This window comes from Procambarus clarkii, chromosome 93 (assembly GCF_040958095.1).
Source record: "Procambarus clarkii isolate CNS0578487 chromosome 93, FALCON_Pclarkii_2.0, whole genome shotgun sequence".
Lineage (NCBI taxonomy): Eukaryota > Metazoa > Arthropoda > Malacostraca > Decapoda > Cambaridae > Procambarus > Procambarus clarkii.
This window is the reverse complement of record NC_091242.1, coordinates 10,037,534-10,059,615: the sequence shown is the minus strand read 5'-3', so window position 1 is coordinate 10,059,615 and position 22,082 is coordinate 10,037,534. Positions and strand designations below refer to the sequence as shown.

Genomic DNA, 22,082 nt, shown 5'->3' with positions numbered 1-22,082 from the left:
TGGCATCTGTAAAGAAAAACTTGTAGACCTTTCTATGCCTACAAACTTTAAGCCCGTGTGGTTATGTAGGAACTTGCATAATTACCAAAAGAAGGCATCAAGCTGGGACGTACATGTAGCCTCAGATGTCGCAAGGTATTATTCAAAAGGCGCAAAATACGATAGTGTGTGTAAAGCACATATAGAGAGCGACACGGAAGATATAGCAGTGACTTAAGATTGAATCAAGGGACTAGCGACCCCGAAAGGAAATCAGTAAACCATGACTTAATAATTAAAGAAATGTTTGGATAGTCCACACGGTACAGCAATTTATAGAAAGTGTTCAAAGACTGGCTTTAATGTAAAATACAACAAAACGTGACATGAAACTACTAATGTCTTGACTAATCAATCGGGATCTCTGCTTAGTTGTTAGCAATAGAAGTTCAGGTTATCGTCCAGAACTATGCCGACGTCAGTATTAAATTTTAGTGTAGCCTAATAGTGTTTCATTAGCGAAATATTTGGTAAAGACCTTTCGTCAAAAATAGTGTTGTCCTGAACCACGTTTCATCTATAATACTTTAAGCTCTAGTGTTATCCTGAATAATGTAGTGCCTTCGATAAGAAAAATAGCTATTATTTAATACCTTCACCAAGACATTTGACGGTTCAAGTCCTCAGGCTAGGCTCGTCTATTCAGCGGCCGAATCCAGAGAAGCGGTTATCATTTAACTTGCCGCGTAATTCAAACATGTCAAAATTTGTAATAAATTGTGCTAAATAGTTAGAGGGTAAGTAAGTAAGTAAGTAATTATCAAAAGAAGGCACCAAACCGGGAAGGCTATGTAGCACCATCAAAGACGCAAAATAATCAGAGGGCGCTAAATATCACCAAGGATGCCAATACGAGAACAAAAACGCATAAGGCGAACGATATCAAAAGTATCCGAGTCACCAAGAATTCTATCGAGGGACAGGTGACCGCGAGGGGCGGTCGGAAAGCAAGACATACGCTCGTCCTGGAAGTCAGGACATTCAAGAAGGACATGCACGACCGTAAGAGGGACAATGCAACTAGGACAATAAGGAGCAGGGCGGCGCTCCATCAAGTGACCATGGGTTAAGCGAGTATGGCCAATACGCAACCTCGCCAGAGCCGTTTCCCACCGCCGGTTACGGTGGAAGGAGGACTGCCACGAGGAAACACAACATTTAAGAGTACGTAGCTTGTTACCAGTCAAAGAAAATCAAGTTATTCAGTGGAGTGGTTCTTCATGAACTAGGCAGCCCGTCCTCAATGGCTAAAAGTAATTTGCTGTACCCGGCAAACCGTTTATGGATGGAAAAAGTAAAAAAACTGATGACGTCGGATCACCTTACAGCTTAGTACTGTTCGAACCACAACTAATTTTCTTATTACTAATAATGGCACACAGAACTGAAACATTTCCTAGATGCACAGTGTGCTAAAGGACTACCATCAATTTATATCTGGTAAAGTTCCTATTTTGAATGAACATGTTTCAAAACCGATGAACGTGTCTTCGGGGGTCGACCCAACGGACTGTCACAGGACGGGTTGAAACAATTTAGCATTTAGGGAGTTTAGAATTAGAGTAGCGTTAAACTCAATTTTAATCTTTCGTGGGTTTATAACCGAGCATGGAAAAAAAAATTAGAAGTCAAACGGCATCAGTTTGAAACAGCTTGTCTAACAATGATCTGTATTTAAATAATCTTAGATATACAAGTTCTTTAATACTGAAAGATATGTTTAGGTAATAGTTTGACGAGGATTATATAATCATACGTAGACGTATTGTTCAAGAAATATGCGGAAGGCCATTTCCATGTAATAATTGAGCAGTAGTCAATTTTGTACACGCTAGATATTCAAACGAAAGAATTGCAAGGTACATTTTATTTAATCCAATAATATATTAAATTTTGAAGCATGTAAAGTACGTAGCACTGCATTAACGTGTCACCATTAAATTAACACGACATGTCCCCTCAGTATTTAAGCTATATAAACTTTATATTTCATGTAATAGGTATATTGAAAAATACCATTTAACATTAATTTTTTATATATGTTAAAGTAAAATTACACGAAATATAAAGGAGAATAAAACCAAGAAAGGAATAGAGACATTAAAGTGGTAACCAACCCTTGACGATGGCATCGACACCAAATTTCTTTATTTCACATACACAGTACACGTTTATATAAATATTAAAAAAACCTGAATGCAGCCAATTCCTCCAAAAAAAAAAACATGTACATTTTACAGTGAAAAAACAAGATAAAATTCGATATGTCCGTCAGGTACAGTGTCGATAGAGCAACTGAAGAGAGATTCCTTGATAGAGAATAAACCTCCCCCACCACAAGACGGAGGAGCACGAGTCGACCATATTTCCCCGGCGAGGAATTGGGTGTTGTAACGATGGACGCCGAGGTAGTAATGATGTGGTCACAGGTCGGGGGGTCATCCACAATAACTTGGACGTCACGTGACCCTGTGAATGATGCTCATTTGAATGGTATGTTTGAGGCGGTTATTTTGAATGTATAAATGCATTTTGTTCAGTGGTAAGAGAATGTGTTTAGTTTTGAATAAGGGTTGGATAAATATTTTTGAAAAGCATGATAGAAAGTTGATGAAAAGTTGGAACGTGTTTGGATTAGGCGTTATTTAAATGTAAAATAGCAGGTGAAATTATCAATTGAGAATCGAAAAGACATAATAATGAATCAATGATAATATTATATATTATTTACAATGTGTAGAGAGAACAACCAAACCTTAAACTACCAAATATGAAAGAATACATCACAATCTTAACAAATGTGTACATTGAACGATATCTGCAAAGAAAAACAATCCCGATGTATCCCAACAGAACCCAAGCATGTAGGTTTCAAATTGTAAATATAGTATGTATATAATAAGGTAAATTAATAAGGAAAACACAACATTTTATTGAAACCATTGAAAATTTGAACACTCGCTAGACAGTTTCGTTAAGCTGTAAAAAGTTTGGGCTATTGTTTATCATCATATGTCTGAACACTGATTTGTAAAACAAATTGTCTCGGTATTGACATAAATGGTGGAAATCGTTATTCAATCAACTACCAAAAAGAGGAATAAGTAATAATGAAACGTGTTTAAATCAATGTTAATTTTGGTCGATTTGAGGGTCCTATTTGAAACGCAACTTCTCAAAAAAATAAAAGTAATAACTATTATGGATGAAATGTATAGATTTTGGGCTGTTGAACCTAAAAGGAATCCACTTGTTGTAGTTTTTGTAAAGAGAGCATAGCAAAAAAAAAAAAAACTGAAATCTAACAATAAACCTAAGATGTCGTAGGCCTAAATATTCATTGGCCTATACAAAATCTTAGGCCTAATATAGTACATATATGTAATACCATATGCTAGTTCGTGTTAATATGTATTATATTTGGCCTACTATTGTTGGCCAAATATAGTACATATATGTATTATAATAGGCCTAGGAAGAAATAAAAATGATTGTTGCCTTGTTCTTTGTGCTTAATTAAAAGTACTAAAGGTGGAATTGAAATTGGATTTTATTAGTATTTTGAAGGAGTAGCCTGAGGTAGTTGGGACGGCAATATAGTACAAACTAGATGTAAAGGAGAATGAATAATAATAAAATGAGGCAAAGGAAGGAAGTACAACCAATTAGGCTGTACAATGTAATCAGATCGTTAGGGTAAATAAATAATGTTTTCGGATTGTGATAATGACAGTGTATTGGTGCTATGCTTTTTTCGTTACTCTTACGTAGTGAATGTTCAGTGTAATGTATGTACAGGTTCCCAGTTATAAAGATACAGGCATTTGTGAATAAAGTTATTGAGTAGAATAAATGTTGAGTAATGGCAGTCATAGTTGATGTCGTGAGAAATGGAATGTGAAAGATTGAACGTAATTTATTTTCCTGCTTAGCCACATGTTGGAAAAAAAATAAATGATGGCGATAATACATAAATGTAAATACGTTTAGAATAGTGCAACAAAAGTTTGTAATGATTGTAATAGAAGTCAAGTTGGCAACCCTCTGTAATTGGTGACATTGTCGACACCTGGCAACCCCCGGCTGCGACTCGAGGAGGTGAGGTTACCCGCTGGAGGTAGTCAGTGTCTACTTGGGAGTGACTGAGTAAGGGTGTAGCAGCTCTGTGTCCTGGATCGTACCATGTGGTTTGGTGGTCTTCGTTATGGACAAGTAAGTTTAGTTTTTGTTATTGTAGTGGATAGGTTACATTAACATGGTTGGAAAGTAATAACCTAACCCAGATTTATGGTTTTGCGGGAATGTTAACGTGTATATAAAGCGAGTAGTTCTAGTTGACCGGTAATGATTTAAGTGATAAATTAGCGTTAACTTGTACATTGTACTATTAAAATTTTGTCAAATAGGTCATAAATGCTTTTAGCATAGTATGGGTAATAAGTATAATTATAAGAATATAGAATATTTGCAAGTGAAGGAGATGCCTAAAAACTTAATGAAATTGTAATTGAATTATAATTAATAGAAAAGTTAGTAAAAAGACGGCTGTTCAGTTTTAACTTGTCCATGTTAGTCCTTGATTAGATTATAGCATGGATATAGGTGTTAACGACTTTGTTAACGCTGCAACTTGGTAAAGGTTGTCTTCCCGAGGATCGACTGTAGATAACGGAGGCGAAATGAACTTGGAGAACGTTATAATCAAATTATCTTTAACGTTAGTAATACACTTAATGGTATTTTTGGAAATTTGATTTTCAACGCTACAAAAACATTCTAATGTTGCTTTAATGTTTTGAGTAATGTGTGAAACGGTTGTCACTTTTCCAACCTATATTTCTAAAGGTATGCTGTTGCTTGCTTTTGGGGAAAATGAATATCTTAACAGGCGCGTGGAGAACCCTAGTTTAAAGTATATAGCGAAAGTTGATATTTATGGGGCATAGTTCATTACAATGAATTTAATTTGTCGTAGACTTGTAGGAGAGGCTTTGTAAAATGTCATTTAATGATGGTTTAAGTTTTAGAAAATACTTTGAAAAGGTCTAAATGAACTAATTTGAACAGAGTTTAGTTTAAATACTTTTAGTTGTATGTTCTAATTATTCGTTTATCTTTAATGTATGAACAAGTTAATGTTAACACGAATAAGTGTAAAGATGATGAATCTAAATCCATGAGTATAGATTAGCCTTCAGCCCTTAAGTTAGTTTTTTGTGCTAGTGGGCTCTAATAGTTTTGTTAAAGATTGGAAAATTCACTAGCACGAGGTTAAACGTGTGAACTGTAAATAGAATGTTTAAAATAATTTAAGGGACTTTCATATAGTGCTTAGGCCTTGGGTCATAAATCGTGAGTACAAAGATTTATTAAACTTGTAAATGTACTAGATAGTAAAGTTACAAACTAAAAATAGTGGAGTGGCTTTGTGTAAATATAAATTACAGTAGATGGGTCGGAATATTATCTTTGAAGTAAAGATACGTTTGACTGCTATAAGTTACGCGGTATAGCATTTGCCTAAACTTTCAATAAATTCCAGTTTTGAGTATAAGCGTAGGCGGACCTTTATTAATGTAGGTAACGTGTAATGGTAAAGTTTAGGTATAATGTATAAATACTTGGTAGGAAATTGGTAAAGCTTTTTAATTTTTGAGTGGGGAAGTTGAGACTCGTACCTTTGAAATCTTTAAATTTGTAAATTTGACGAGTGCAGGGCATGTCGAAACTTGGTTGTATAAAAAGCATGATTAGGCTTTTCCTGCAATTAGAACAGGTATGTGAATGGTCACGTACATTTTAGATTGAATGTTAAATATCTTCAGCTAGTTATCTGAATCATAAATCTTGGATCCCTTTCACAATTTCCACACTATAAAGGTCGTATTTTTAAATTACCTAGCCTCTACCTTAAATTTGTCAGCATCGGCAACTGCATCTGTCAATCTTTTGAGCATTTCCAAACCCTATTTAGATCACCTTGAATGGTGAGTTTCCGTGTTTTTCCATAGATTTGTGTAGGCAAATGTGCAAATGATGCTGGTAAAACGTGAATAAAAATTTATAAATTATGAATAAGAGGTCCCAGGACTGCGTTGAGGCACTAGTTGGAGCCTTTTCCCATAGTTAACCCCTTTTATACAAACTGTTCTTTGGTGTAGCCATGCCTTTACCCAATTTGAAATGGCAAAAATACCAGGAAAAAAAAAATTGGGAACACTTAACTTAAATTTTTTATGTAATAACAAAAATTTTATTTTAATATATGCTATTGAGATAGCATTCAGATATGATTTCAGTTTACACTCCTGTTAATCGGTTTTTGACCATTTTTGGAAATTTTGACGCCTTCAATATTGTCTCGCTTATTTATGATACGATGCCGAGACTTGGGCCAGATGGAACACTTCATGTAAAACTCGTCAAAAGTTTGAAATCGAACTGGTTTTCATTTATTGAAATTTTTGGCAAATCGGGAGGTAATGGCACCCTTAATTAATATAAGTATTTGTTTTAGTTTAAATGTAGGGAAATGGTTATTTGGTCGGTTGACATTCCCTATTTTAGAAATTTCCATTTCCCAAATGTGGCTATTCCCCCCTTCCTCGTGTAGTGCAAGTTTAAATCAGTTTCGTATTAAAATCTTTTTACAATCGGGCACGTTTCGGTAGGTTCAATATATTTGTGTAGGAAAGATGATTTAAAGTTTAAATAGTTTCTTGTACGTACTCCTGTTTGTGTAATATTTTGTAATTTATTTTGATGGCAAACTGTTTCCCTGATTTTGGCATAATATCTTCCATAAATGCGTACTTATAATATTCTTGTTCCAGATAAATTGATACCACTACCTAATAAGTTTAAAGCCAAAGAAACCTCTCCCACCACAGGGGAGGGGTGTTTCCTGTTTACTGGAGCATGAAAAGGTTAGAAAGTTTCTAAATTATAACCAGTAGATAATCAAATTTCTTTGTTTGCAGTTTGTGTCCGTGGATGCATTTAGACCTTTATTTTTAGAAATGTTAAAGATGAGATGGGGTGGGGGCAGGGTGGGACTTAGATCGACTGAACTGTAGTTGTGGGATATGTAAAGTTAACAAGGGGGCTTTGGTTTGCAAGAGTTAACCCGTTGCCATTTTGATCAGTTAAGTCTTGGATGAAGGTATTTAAGAACTGGGATACTTGTTTCTTAACGTTACTGAAGATATAATGATGTTGCTTGAATTTTAGTGGCAAAGATGTAATTTTTCTGGGTACGAGTGTTGGATATTTTTTTTGGTTAGTTTACCAGATGTTAAAGTAAATGACTGTGTGGTTTAGGTATGATAGCGTGACATTTCAGTAACGCAATATGGGGTTACTATAGTTTGACAACTGACCATTATCATGGCTTAAAAGTAGATGTCGGAAAATCCGACACCATTTAATAATCATACAGATAATAGCTGTATTGTATAAACAAGTTACCCATAGAAAACGTAACTTGTAGTGGAATTACCGTCTAAAGAAAACGGGATATCACCACATACTATTATAAACTCACCAGCTATTCTGCTGGGAATTATTCTAAAATACATTAGTCTTTGGACTTTACCATCATAAAAACATCTTATATAAATTAACTTAATTATCAATATTAAAGTAGAGTAAATGTGACCCTTCTATCACTTGTCATGTGGACAATGTAAGCCAGGCAAGAGTGGGGAAGGAGGGCAGCCATTGTTGATACCGAGACCAGAGGCTCACACGGGAGCAAATTCGGCTCCTGTTAATTTTACTTGGACGTGGTGTTATGGAAACCAAAAGTGTACCATTTTCAACACGCTGTCAACAAATTCAAGTTAAGATTTCTTTCCGAAACCCGTTTATTTTCATTTATGGCCATTAATGTCATTATATAGGGTGATCCTGTTAGAGCATGACATAGCCTCAAACTAAAGGTAATTAAGCCAGGTCTTTATTGTTCCATGTATAGTGTTTTCTCTGATATACTTGTCATATATAGGATTCTGGCTTTACAGCTAGCGCCCTTTTAACAGGTCAAGACGAGGAAGGCTTTGTGCATCAGTTACTGGGTGATGGAAGCTACCTCAAAGAGGATAATTTGGTGTCTACACCCTAGTTATACCTGGTGGACTAACCTGCTGTACTATAAGATAAGGAACCTTTTCAATGTATGTAGTTAATACTGTAGTTTGATTGGCTGCATATAAATTCATTTAATAAACCCCCCTAATGTGTAGAGGATCGATTTGTGAGGTTGAGATTATTGCAGAAATAGTCCCCTTATTATACAAATTGCTATCGAAGTATATAAATTAACGTAAATATAAATTCATATAAATTAAATAAATATAAATCTCACAGGTCGGTTCCCACAGATTCTAATGGCACTAGACGAACAAAATACTGGTTAGATGGGGTCATTTGACCCAAAGTGTTCAGTTTGGCGAGTGGTAAATGGAAATAACGTTAAAGAAAAAATTGAAACTGCAGTTGCAAAGTGGAATACTAAAAATTTGGCCATAGGTACAGAAATAATTAATCTGAAATGTATAAAGTGACATACTGTGGCAAGACTACTTAATTTTAGGTAAGATGGGCAGTTTCCGGTTGAAACCTGCAATGTAGTCGTGGTGATGATGCCTTGTGGTTGGTGCATGACCGTTCACGAGGCTTTGCTAGTCTACTCCTTCTACACAAGGAAGGTGATCGTCCACGCTTTCTCTGCAAATTGGGTAAGACTTGCATGTACATACACGGGTTGCCTATAGAGGTGGTATAGTTCCTTCTAGAGGAACTAGGAATCTAGATTTACTGAAGAACGAAGTTTAAAAAAATGTAAAGTGAATTAAATTGCAAGGGAAAGTAGGTATACCAGAATGGGGATCGACTTTAAAGGTTCATGATTGCTGCGTAATGTCTGGCAAGTGTTTTATTAATAGTAACATAGAATCGTTTTACTGTTAAGAATTCGATGTAGATGGTAAAGAAAGTTCAGAAATCTGTAACCAGGAATGCTAGTGTTATAGTGAAGTTTGCCTGCATAGTTGACCTGATCGGTACAACGTGATTTGAAAGGCAGAGTTAAGGGAGTAAAGTAAAATAGGGTAAACTTATAAATAGTCCACTTGATGTATTGTAGGTTAATGGTTTAATACTGAATAGTTCAGAGGGCTGGTAGACGACCGGGCCGCGGGGACGCTAAGCCCCAGAAGCACCTCAACGTGAATGAGTAAAGGAAGGAGGTTAGTGTTGAGGTATACTGTAAATTTTTAATAGTTGGTGGATGGCTTGTACTGTGTACAAAGTTTAGCTTTGTACATAAAATGTTTGTTGGGGGGGGGGGGGGGTTCCTTAAATGTATTTTACGTAACGTTTAAAGTTGTAGATAAGACTAGACTATTGTCGTAGGGCAGTGTTTGTTAACATGAGTAAGAATGACTGAAAAGATAGAATAAAATTTAGAAATGGCTTAAGGAATAACTTTGCTTTAGTAAAGATCCAGTAAAAGGTTTAGAAATATAAAATATTTAGGTTTAAGTAGGTTGAAAAGGGAGTCGTGAATGTACTGATAAGTGGAAATAATATGAAATAATGATCTTGAATAAGTGTTTATTAATTCCTAAAATGGGAAATGAAAACTAATGGTACACTAGTATTTAGTAGTGTAGTTGAACTGATGGAAATTACGTAATTTCAGGTAGTTCCAGAGGAGGGTTGGTGTGACTCTTGCGTCGGGAGAATTGTAAAGTAGATCCTGAATTTCCTGAGGACTAAGACCATGTATAAACCTGCATGTTCGTTGACGATTTCTTTATATAGACACCGGTAAATCGGCAACTAACTAGTTCGTCTCCAGACTGACGGATTGTGGTAAATGTACTTTACTAAGAGGTGAGGCTCTTCATTTTATGGAATTAGCATTTACTTTGACTGCCACACCTTGCAAGTTGCAGGGGGACACTTTTATCTTTAATGTTGAAGTGTTATTGGTACAATACAGAAAACGTGTAATAGGTTATGGTGTCTAGATTAAGGCATGGTTTTATGAATGTGACGAAAATTGCAATAAAGGGAAATTGAATATTCAATGTGCTAATTTTACTGAGATGTACAGGTACGTGCCAAAATTTAGTATGGAAATTGGAAAGGGCACGAGTAGTACCTGTAGTTTGGATATTCAGACTTGAGATTTGGTACAAAGAGCAAAAGTTAGAATGCTACGAAAGGCTCTTAATAGAATTGAAAGTTAGCATTTACCTAGTTCATATTGAAAATGTTGTTCAGCTATAAAAGTTTTGCTTGAATGAAAATCTAGAAATCGAAATGTTATACGTTGACAATACATGAATTTAATTTAAATGTAGAGAAGGTGCAATGGAATTAGTGAAAAGATTTACAAATGTGAATTATAAATGTTGGGTAAAGTTTGATAGAATTTATTCAGATTAGTACATTATAGGAATGTACTAGAAATGAAAATAATAGTACAGAAGTTAATCCTAGTTAGGAAATGCATATAAAATAGTTTATCCCATGTTATTACAAACTATACCATAATCTACAGTCTTTAGGTATGTAATACTGTGAACGTTTAGAAAAGTGAATGTAATGAAAAAGTAGTAGTTTGAATTTCATCAATCTATTACTATTAAGGGCTTTAGTGTGTATAAAGAAAAAAGGCATCCTAGTTGGGAAAAGTAGTTTATTAACAGGCGGTTTACGTTATGAAAACTAGTAAAAAAGTGTTAGTGAAAGGTTGTTAGCTGGTGCTGAGATTCCATTATTATTACAGCAATAATGGAAGGATTAGTGAAGGAACTAGTGAATCTAGTTAAAGGCGAGGACAGAGCTGGATTCGCTACGGGAGGTGGTACGACAGCTGAAACGTCTTCAGAAAGAAGCAAAGGAGGCGACCATTATTAAAAACCTCGTCTTGGCAAGTTGTAAAGAATGGATGTTAAGACCTTGGCAAAACAGACACCTAATAGCCCAAGGACTTCAAAACACATTTGATGTGTTAGAGGACGAGTGCTGTGGTGAACCTGTAGTTCAAAGAGGCGAAGGCAAAGCAACGAAGAGCATTGAAGCGCAGGTCCCTCAAAGTGCCCTAAAGTGAGGAACGACTGAGGGATTCCCAGGTTAGGTATTTAAACAATGTTTTGTGCTAGAGATAAGGGGAACAGGTTAAGGGTTTGCTATCCAGGAGGTGGTATTTGTGATATTGTTGGAAACATGAGATTATGATGGGAAATGGGAACAAACCCATTATTTGTATTAGCGCAGGGGGTAATGATGTTGGGCGAGTTAGGAGTGAGGAACTAATAGATTAAAGACAGGAATAGAATTGGTTAGGAGCAAGGGAGGACTCCCGATCATATATAGATCCCTTCCAAGAAAGGGAGTGGGGAATGGATGTCGAGGGCACTGTGTCAATTGCAGGCTGGAAAGATTGCAAATCAAATGAAATATCTCGGACAACTGGGAACACTTCTATGGAAGAAATGAGATGTATGCTCGGTATGGGGTGCATCTATCGAGTGCTGGGGTTGTTGCCAACTCGTTGGAACCAGTGGTTAGGTTTTTGAGATTAGTGTTAGTAGATAGTGGTATGGGAATTGATTTGGAGAAATTGGCAAAATGATCAGGGAAATTGAAGGGCCTCAATAATAAATGACTTGGGGTATATTACATTAACCGAAGTCTAATAAATAAAATAAACTAATTAAATGCTGTTGTCTAGAGCTCTTGGCTGGAAGTTTTAGTTTGATGGTTCAAGTTGGGAAAGGTATGTAGGTAGTGAAGCAAAAATCTCTAGCAAGATATAAAAATTTTGGTTATCCAAATCTAAAATGTTACGTTAAGTTTGAGTGATAATTATAGAAATAGGTAAGATTAGTAAAATGTAGTAAGTTGCTTGAAATGAGTGAAATATTGTGAAATATACCAATATCAAATGTTATGGTCTAGTTTTAGTAATGTAATAATGTAGACTAAAAGTTGTTGGATGTGTGTGTGAATGTTTAGAAGTGTTCGTGGTCATGTGATAGGAAACGTGTGAAAATATTGCTAGATGTCGTTTTTAAATCTGTTATTACTATAAAGGGCTTAAGTGCACGTATAAAGAAAAATGGCAGGCGAATTTAATGAGAAAGTAGTTGGTTAATAGATGGTTGACGTTATGAAAAGTGTAGTAAAAAAATGTTAGGTGTAAATGTGTAGACGGGAGTACAGTTGGTTTTGAACAGTAAGTGGGAAAAAGTTTGTCTTAATTTTGTAGTATTTGACTAAACTGTTAATAATAATTGTTAAATAGTATATGAAAAACCTTCAAGCATGTTTGAAGCAAGTTAATAATACGTAATTTATATAGCAAATGAATAATTTAAATATAATTGCAGGAATGGTTAGTGTTCAAGATTGATCGTATTTGAAGGCGTTACTGGAATTATTCTTCACTTGATGGAAATCAATAAATAACACTTCAGAGAAATCAGAGCTAGAAAGTGGAATAAGTAAAATTTTGTATCGGTGCATAACATTCTGCTGTTTAGATAACGTAAGTGTGCAGCATAGTTTGTCATTATAGTATGACATAATAATGGGAGCATAGTATTGACATTAGCTGCAGTTTTCCCTCGCCAGACACTAAAGTAACATAATCATAAGATTAATATAGGATGTATGTACTATTTTGGTTCAGAGATTGTATTAATTCCGCAGGATGTGCAGAATACCCCCGTTGAAAAGTAGAGGTGCAACAGGTACTCTGAGAGAACTCTATCAACATCAGAGGGCCAAGACTGTTCAACACGCTTTCGCTACACATAAGGGGCATAACTGGCAATTCCCTCAGTGTTAAAGAGAACTGGATAAGCACCTCCAAAGGATACCTGATCAACCAGGCTGTGACTCGTACGTCAGGCTGCGAGCAGCCGCGTCCAACAGTCTGGAGAACCAGGAGGCCTGGTTGACGACCGGGCCGCAAGGACGCTAAGGCCCAGAAGCACTAAGTTAACCTCAAGGTAAGGCAAGCTTATAAATGTTAGATTGGTTTGTAAGTAGAAAATGGCTATTGGGTTTATGATAGTGGGAATAGTTAGGAATTGTAGTACATTTGGACATGTATTAAGGTATGAGTAAATTGTTGCATCAGTATAAAAAATAAAACTTGTGTGAATTTGGTAAAGATAGAAAAAAAGGACTACAATAGTTTGTGAAAGATGGGTATGAGAAAATTTATGGTGTTATTGTGAAAGTTTTTTTATAAAGACGTTGCAAATATCAGAATAATATGGAAATGCAAGGGGAAAAATTGACCTGAAAAGCATAACAATAAAGATAGGCATAAATAGCAAAAATATAATAAGTGTAGTAGCGATGTTAGTGTTTAGTACATTTATAAATATTACAATAGGAACAACATAGATGTACAGGAGATATATTATGGGGAAAGTTGTACATCTTGAGGTTGTCTTGAAGATTTATAGGTTTTTAGTGTCCCTGTGGGCTGGTCCTCGACCAGCCTTCTACCCCCAGAAAGCAGCCCGTGACAGCTGACTAACGGGCAGGTACCTATTTTACTGCTAGGTAAGAGGAGGATAGGGTGAAAGAAACTCTGCCCATTGTTTCTCGCCGGCGCCTGGGATCGAACCCAGGATCACAAGCCAGCGTGCTGTCCGCTCGGCCGACTGGCTCCCCATGGGCATGGCATAATTGAATGTTAAAAGTGGATATGGTAGGCATTGAGGGGATGTGATTAGTCCCAAAGTTTAATTGTGGTTATATTAGGTGGTGTAAAATGTGAATAGAATTTTCTGACAGTTACATTGAAAAATTGAGTTGGTATTAAAATGTTGGTGGAATTGTGTAAAGTTGGTTAACAATATGATAAACAATAGTAATAGTTAAAGGTTTTAGTGTCAAGTTTTGAAAGTGTAGAAAGGTAGTCACTCAGTAAAAATGTGATACCTTAGTGTTAAGATCTCGGGACATTAAAGATCGGAAGTTTTTTAATGGAATTTTTGTTTATGGACAGTGTTGCTTTTCATAGCCATGTGAGGTAGTTTAGAGAAATGAGCTTAATGCACGTTATTGTTGCAGAAAGTGGAAGTTAGGTGTAAATGTAAGACTGACTCAAAATATAAAATACGACGGTAATAGGGTGAAGTTTATTTCGGAGATAATCTGTACGCATCTTCCTAATACTTGAAGAAAGGGTGTGGGGATGTAATGTATTGGATGATGGGAATTGATATATAATAGTACTTTGTTAGGTGTATCTATTTGGTCATTGAAGTAAAAGTGACATTACAGTATCGTGGTAACGTGAGTGAAGTTGATGAGGATTGAAAACTTTGCTGATATTGCAGCTGTAGCACAGACATAAATGTGTTTTTGTAAGAGTGGATCTGTGAGGAGCACAGGTTCCTGTTTGAACCTGTATTAAATATATTTAAAATGTGTAACTTTATTTTAGGTCATAAGATTGGCTGGAGCAGTTTGCTGGCAAAAACGGCACTGAAGTAATGGCTAGTGGTTGTAACTTAATGTGACCATTCACCAGCGTTTAACTACAGGGATCATGTGTACACAAAGGTAGTCGTCGACGAAAGTTGTTGGCAAGTGAGGTGAGACATGCTTGTATATACATGAGTTGCCTAGAGGCGATAATGTAGAGGAAGTTGTCATAATGTACACAGAATAGGGTAGGAACGTGTAAATTCCCTTTAATTGCAAGGGAAAGTAGGTGTATCAAAAAGGGGCCGACTGTTAAAAGGGTAAATGATTGCGGCATAATGTGTAGGAAATGTTTTGATAAATTGAACTTGGCCTTCTAAACTGTGAAACGATTGTATGTAGAGAAATTTGTAAAGAGTAGTGTTTCGGTGAATAGTTTGCGTACATATTAGAACTGCTAAAGAAAATCTAATTTGAAAGGTAGTTAAAGCAGTTGAGTAAAAATTGGTATACATATAGAATCCACTTGATGTATTTTAGGGAAATAAGTAGTAGAGTAATTTAAATAAAGGAACGAATGTAGTGTTGATGTAAATATTGGAAAGTACTTGGTGGAAGGTTTAAAAATAGTGTAGTAATAGTTCAGTAGTGAACATTACTTGCAAGTGGTAATTTGGGGGGGGGGGGGAAGAGGGGTGGTTTGTCAGAGATAAGGTTTTACATATTTAAAATTGTGCGCAATACTTGACTGGTTAATAAAATTAAATTTAGATATAGTTTAAGAATGAGTTGGATAAGGAGTGAAGATGTAGAAAGATTTGATATAAAAGAATATTTGGCTTAAGTAGATGGGGAAAGGGGTGGGGAGCTGTGAATGTATGGAGAAAGGGGAATGGTATGATAAATAAAATCTTGAATAGGTTAAATTTCCTTAAATAGGAAATGAAATTTAATGGTACACTAGTATTTACTACTGTAGGTTATGTGAAGTAATAAAGTACGTGAATTCAAGTGGTTCCAGAGGTGGTTTGTGTGACTCGTGCGCCGGAACCAATAAGAACTAGAGGGTTAATTTCCTCTCGGACTAAGACCATGTATAAACATGGATGTCGGTTGTCATCTCTGTGCATTGACAGCAGCTAAGCGGCAAATTAGTATTCGCACCCAGACAGATGGATTGCTAAATGTACCTTAGTAAGAGGTGAGGCTTTTTGAGGAAATAGCACTCTTTTAGTGCAATAAATTTGGGGGTGGGACACGTTAAGTTTGAGGGGGACAGGGTTATTGTTAAAGTAAGTCTTATGGGTAGAATGCAGAAAACGTGTAATAGGGTCTGCTAATTGTCTTAAAATAAGTTATTGTTTTATAAATGGTAACGTTGCTAATGTAAATGAAATAATAAATGAAAAAAATTTTACAGAAGGTTGTGTAGATACTTTTCAAATGTTGAATTTGAAAAGGGTAAGAGAATAGTACTTGTACTGTGGTTATTACAAATGCAAAGATTGAAAACGGTATGAAGAGTTTAAGTTAGAATCGTCCTAAAAGCTCTTAAACTTAGTTTAGTGTTCACATTTGCAATGTAAAGTAGTTTGGGGTGTACGTTTTGCTAGGATGAAAATATGAAGACATTATAAATTTGTGCCAATACATGGATAAAATTTCCATGTAGAAGCTGCAATTGATAAAATTAGATTTAATGTTGTCACAAACCTAACATTTTTTATTAAGATAACAGTAAACGCAAATAAGTGATGCATGAAATGAAAAAATCCACAAGTGCTGTGACGAGGAATCGAACCTGTCCGGGAGCATCCCAGACACTGCCTTAATTGACTGAGCTAGAACAGGGTCGAGAGTTGAAACGGAAGTACTATTGAAGTTACTTGAACCTGGAGCGTCTCAGAGGCACAAAGCAGGGTTTTACAAAACTCCCCCCTTGCACTGAAGATATGTCAATAGGGTTTAAGTTAGTGATGGTATAGAATTTAAGAATGGACTAAAAATGCAAATATAGTAATGATTAACTTTGTATATTTTTGTCCTAACATTACAAATAAGTTTTGTTTTTTGGGTTGAAAGGATGTTTGATGGGGCCAAGTTAACATAAAGGAATGCATTGCAATGGTGACGTGTAGTTGATAAATAGGTAAGAGTATAATGAGTTTGTAAAATATATATATGGTAGTGTGAAATTGAATAATCTACAAAGTCGTTAAAATTTTAATACTGGATGTTTAGAAGCGTTTGTGGTAATAAATAAAATGTGCAATTTAATTAAGAGTAATGACATTTTGGAAATGCATATAAGGGCATAAGTGTGGTTAGTGAAATGGGAGGCTAGAGTTAACATAAGAAAGTACTTTTAGGTTAATTAACGGTTCAAGTTACTAAATTTAGGACTAAAAATTGAGTTACTTGTAAGTACACATTTACATATGTAATTGGTTTTAGATTTTCGTTAAAATGGTGTTTTTGAAGTGTGTTAATTTTGTATGAATTAAGTAAACTGTTAATGGTTAAATATTTGTAAAATGTGTAAACGTAGTTAGAAGGAAGTTAATACTGCATTATTAATGTAGAAATTTAAATTTCAGAAATCGTGAGCGTCCAAGAGTGATGGTATTTGAAGATGTCATTGGAAGTAAACTCTTCACTTCGTGTAAATAAGTGCACAAGGAATCTGAGAAATTGCCAGAATGTGGAATAAGTAATAGTAAAATAAGAAATGTTGTGGTTGTATTATTGAATAACTCATTCTGCTGTTCAGATCTCTTATGTGTGCAGCATAGTAAGACATTGTAAGGAAGTAGGTAGGAGTTTGTAGTATAGACTTAAGTGTCTGGGTGAGATGTATGATTATGTTACTTTAGCACCCATGTACTATTAGTGTTCAGAGATTGTGTATTAAGCGTAGAAAGGTTAGTTTAGGTTTTAAGTAGAAGATGGCTATTTTGTTTAAGATGGTGAATATTAGGGATTTGTAGTATATTTGGATATGTATTGAAATGACAAAGACTGGAGTGTTGCATTAGGATAAAAAATAAAATGATTAAAGATAGAAGAAAATGGAATACAGTCTAAAGTTTGGTAGGAGGAAAGTGAAAGTTGCAGTGTTTAGTTTTGAAATTTATTCATAGATGTTGTAAATAGCACTTTTATATGAAAATAGAAGGGAAAAAGCATAGGTAAGATTGGCATAAATAGTAAAAATATAACATGAAAGTGTAGTAGAGAGGTTAGTGTTTGGTACATTTGTAAATGTATTAAAATGCCAAAAAAATAAGTTGTGTGCATAAGATATTAGTGTTAGTTGTATGTTGGCGTAAATATGTTAAAAATGTTAATTGTGTAAAATAGGCTGCAGGTCTAATTTTGGGTACAAGAGGTATTGTGTAAACTGTTATTAGAATTGCATTGAAAATGTAATAAATGTTGGCTGGAATTGTGTAAAGTTCGTTAACTATGATAAAAAATAGTGAGATTGTTAAAGGGTTTCTAGTGTTAGAGTAAAGAAAATAATTGGCACTGAAAGAATGTAGTCGGTTATTGGAAATGTCATACGTTAGTGCTGTAAACATTTCATAACGTTAGATCAGAAATGAATTTTCAATTGTAATTCTTCATGGCGATGCGAGGTAGTTTAGATAAATAAGCTTAAGTTATTGTTGCAGAAAGTTGAAGTTAGGTTTAAATGTAAGAAATAGAATGTATAAAATTTCCAATGGTAAGAGTGAAAAGTTTTTCAAGTAATGTGTACCTATTTTTAATATTTAAATAAAGGAGGGTGTGGGATGAAATATATTGGAGGATGAATTGTAACAATGTCAGGGTAAGAAGGATGGAGCTGATGAGGGTTTAAAGCTTGGGTGATATTGCAGCTGTAAGACATTGACATAAGTGTTTTAGTAAGTTGATCTATGAGAGCATAGGTTCCTCTTTGAACGTGTATTAAATGTAAAAGTTTATTTTAGGTCAGATTGGCTGGAGGAATTTGCTGCCAGAACGTGGTAAAGCTTAGTGGTTTGAAGTTAACGCGACTGTTCAGGAGTGTTTGACTACAGTACATATTTACACAAGGTAAGATCTTTATCCAAGAGTTGTTGGGAAATCAGGTGAGAGATGCTTGTATATAAATGTGTTGGCTAGAGGCGATAGTGTAGAAGAGTGGAATTTAGTTGCTGGATGGGTTGAAGGTAGTGACTGGTACAATTGATTATTGATGTAATTGTATGTAGTATTAGTTGAAATAAAATAGTTTTATGTAACATGTAGGTAAAAATTGACTGTTGTATGGTAGTTAACATTAACCTTTTCAATGTATAAATTATTGCAGTAAGTAAACGGAGGTGTTTTGGCATGGTTTTAGGATATGCAGTTTCGTTATTTCAGGTCATAAACATTAATTGTTTCAGATGTAAAAGAATATAAATGTTTAGATAGTTTATAGGAAATACATAAGCGAAATGGTGGAGTAACATATTTATTGGTGTATAAATTGAAATGTGTAGTCAACAGTTGACTAATTTTGAATATTTCTTTGAACTCAAATGACGTAATTGCAGGTTATACGAGAGGGTGTTGGCGAGTCTTCATATGGTAGAAGTGTTGAAAGTAAAGGACCACTACCCATGTATAGTAATGCATGGGTTGTGTATACTGAAATAGTAAAAGCGGTAATTGACTATTTCACCCCTGACTAATGTAAGTGAATGTGAAAAATCTCCGTTTTAGTATGAGGTAAGGGTTTTGATATTGTCAAAGATTGATTATATATAGTTATTGGGGGATGAATGAAATAGACAAATTGTTGTTAGGTGCATTAGAATAAACATGTGTGAAAATCCAGTTTCAGCTTAATGTGACATTTTCCATTGTGCAAGTCTCTATTGTTGCAATAGTAATGCAGGGAATAAAATGTGGAAGGAATAAAGTTAGGTTATGTAGATAAGTTGTAGGGGAGGGTGAGGGATGATGAAATAAATGGTACATGTAGTATAATGCTCCTGAAAGGATATAGTTTAATGTTTGTAAATGTTGTTATATGCATGTTTTAACAAATTATCAATTTATTTTACGATTCTATTAACAAAGAAAACTTAATACCGAAATGATTAAAACGTAAGAAATTAATACTGTACATTTATATATACTAAATGAATAATTTAAATTTTATTGCAGGAATGCTTATTGAAGAGATGATGGTATTTGAGGAAGTAAAATCTTCAGTTGGTTGGAAGGAAATAAGGCTTTTGGAAATTATAGGCAGAAGGCTGGAAAATATGAACGTGACAGAACTGTTTAGTGTAATTTGGTTTTAGGCATGTACACTAGAGCTTAATCTTGGATGTAGGATAATGCATGTATGCAAATAAAGAAAATTTATAGTTGTAAGTGGGTATAAAAACTGTGGTCCTCAAATTTTATTTAAATAGTACCAAAACAAGAGTGTGGATCAGCGTGAATAAGTATTCAGTAGTGAATATTGTATTTACTTTTGATATAAGGGAAAAAAAGCAGATGGAATGTGTTAAATGACACATTAAGGTTAATGGGGAAAAATGTTAGTAAAATGTGAACATGGATGTAGTAAATATAGAATTGGAGAGAAATGCAATTGTAAAACAGAAAATGGGCTAAATATAGAAGTTTAAGTTTAGTTAAAAGTATAGCATGCATCAATGGTGTCACAAATCAAGTATTATGGGCAGCAACTTGTGGTTGTGTTATACTTGAAATAGTTTTGAAGATGTTTTTTCTTGACAAACAATGTTATATGAAAAATAAAGTAAGGTGTTTGTATAAAAAATGTTGCTTGTGTTTGAGTTAAGGTGTTCCTCATAAGGTTACAATGTAAGAAGTGAATATATTGCAATACGACAAATGTGAGGCTTTAGGAAAATAAATTTATAAAATATAGAAAGGTTGTATGGTAAAACGGTAATCTCCTGGATAGGCTTGACGTTTCTTTATAATATTGGAAGAAAGGATGGTGTAGTTCTTAATATATTAGAGGTTAGACACTAAATGTGTACTTTAGTTAGATGTAGTTAATCATTGAACATAAATAATAAGAGAAAAATGGATGTATGAAAGTATTGTGATTTAATGAGTTGTTTGACATGAATGTGATAAAATAGGAAAATAGCCATAGGTTCAAGTAGTTAAAAATGCATTAGTACTTTACCATTTGAAATAGTATGTAATTTCAGGTTATACAAGAGGGGTTTGGTGAGTGTCTTTGTATGGGAGACTGGTGAAGAACTAGAGGACCAGGAGCCATATTTACGTGCATGTGTTGTGGCGATGTCGGAAATTTGTGCCACCCCCTGAGAAGTAACAGAATTGGTTGAAAATCTCAAAGTTTATGAGGTAACGGTTTTTATATCGTCAGTGAAAATATTTTGGATAAAGTGCTGTATTTTCGAATAAGTATCTTAGTGTAAAAGACCAGTGAAATATAGAACTAAAAATGAAGCCAAAATTGTCTAGAAAGTAGTTGCATTGTACTTTAAAGTACCCAAAGGGATTTTAAGAGGTATTCGAAAGGAATGTAATGTAAGTTTGGTATTTAAAAGTTTGAACTCATTTAGAATGTTAATAAATACATGTTTATATACTGAAGTCTAGATTTAATTGCAGGGATGGTCGACTTGTGGTCCTGGCGAGAAACTATGGGGGCCTGGTAGAGGACACTAAAAGGCTGAAGTTAATGTCATGATGGACGAATGGTTTCAGTTGAATAGGAAATGAATAAGGCTTAGTGAAAAATGATTGTCATAGTACAGAATGATGTATTAAGTGGGTGCATAAAATGTTTAAGTTAATGAAGATTTAAAGTTGAGTATATATAAAATATGGTTTTCATGTATGTTTAAAATAGTATGAAAGTAGGAAGAATAGTATTAAGTAAAGATAGAAAGTGTAAATACGATAAAGAAATGATAGTTCAGTATGTTACATATAAATGTTTTGACAAATGCATAAATAGTATGTTATGAAATATTTGTAGGTTTATAGTTGAGGGAGTCGCTTACCCATGTAAATTGTGTTGTACACTTGTTAAAAGTAAGACTAATATAGAAAGGTGATAGTGTACAAATGTAATCTCATCGAGATAGGCTCCACCCTTCTATATAATATTGTAGAAAAAGCAGGATATGAGGTTCTTAAAATATTTGAAGAGAAAGTAGTAGATTGAATGGTATTTAGATTACAATGTTTTGTATGTATTAGGTTTGATAGTTAACTGGTGTTTGCAGATGCACTAGTCAGACTGAACCACTATTTATCAAGAAATAGTTGTTGTCCTGAATATTAAGATGTGAACCCATTGCTAGCTTTAAATGTAGTTAACAATGGGTTTACATCCTAATATTCAGGACAAGAATTATTTCTTATTGATAAATAGTGGTTCAGTCTGACTGGTGCATCTGCAAACACCAGTTAACTATCAAACCTAATACATACAAAACATTGTAATCTAAATACCATTCAATCTACTACTTTCTCTTCAAATATTTTAAGAACCTCATATCCTGCTTTTTCTACAATATTATATAGAAGGGTGGAGCCTATCT

The 22,082-nt window shown here is 34.6% G+C and overlaps 1 long non-coding RNA gene across 7 annotated transcripts; it reads left to right on the top strand.

The window, feature by feature from the left end:
• Window positions 1–4,056: 4,056 nt before the first annotated feature.
• On the top strand, window positions 4,057–21,636 carry LOC123746762 (uncharacterized). Of its 7 annotated transcripts, XR_011226047.1 has the most exons (13): window positions 4,057–4,251; window positions 6,873–6,965; window positions 8,079–8,777; window positions 9,743–9,936; window positions 10,838–11,183; window positions 12,444–12,601; window positions 12,766–13,067; window positions 14,522–14,672; window positions 17,100–17,212; window positions 18,477–18,582; window positions 19,068–19,206; window positions 20,715–20,874; window positions 21,145–21,636. It is a non-coding gene; the product is annotated as an uncharacterized lncRNA (long non-coding RNA). The 7 variants fall into 7 exon arrangements; XR_011226046.1 differs by lacking the exons at window positions 20,715–20,874; window positions 21,145–21,636 and adding an exon at window positions 19,684–20,314 and having other exon boundaries at window positions 4,061–4,251; window positions 17,100–17,218; XR_011226048.1 differs by lacking the exons at window positions 20,715–20,874; window positions 21,145–21,636 and adding an exon at window positions 19,684–20,314 and having other exon boundaries at window positions 4,062–4,251; window positions 6,930–6,965.
• The last annotated feature ends 446 nt before the right edge of the window (window positions 21,637–22,082 follow it).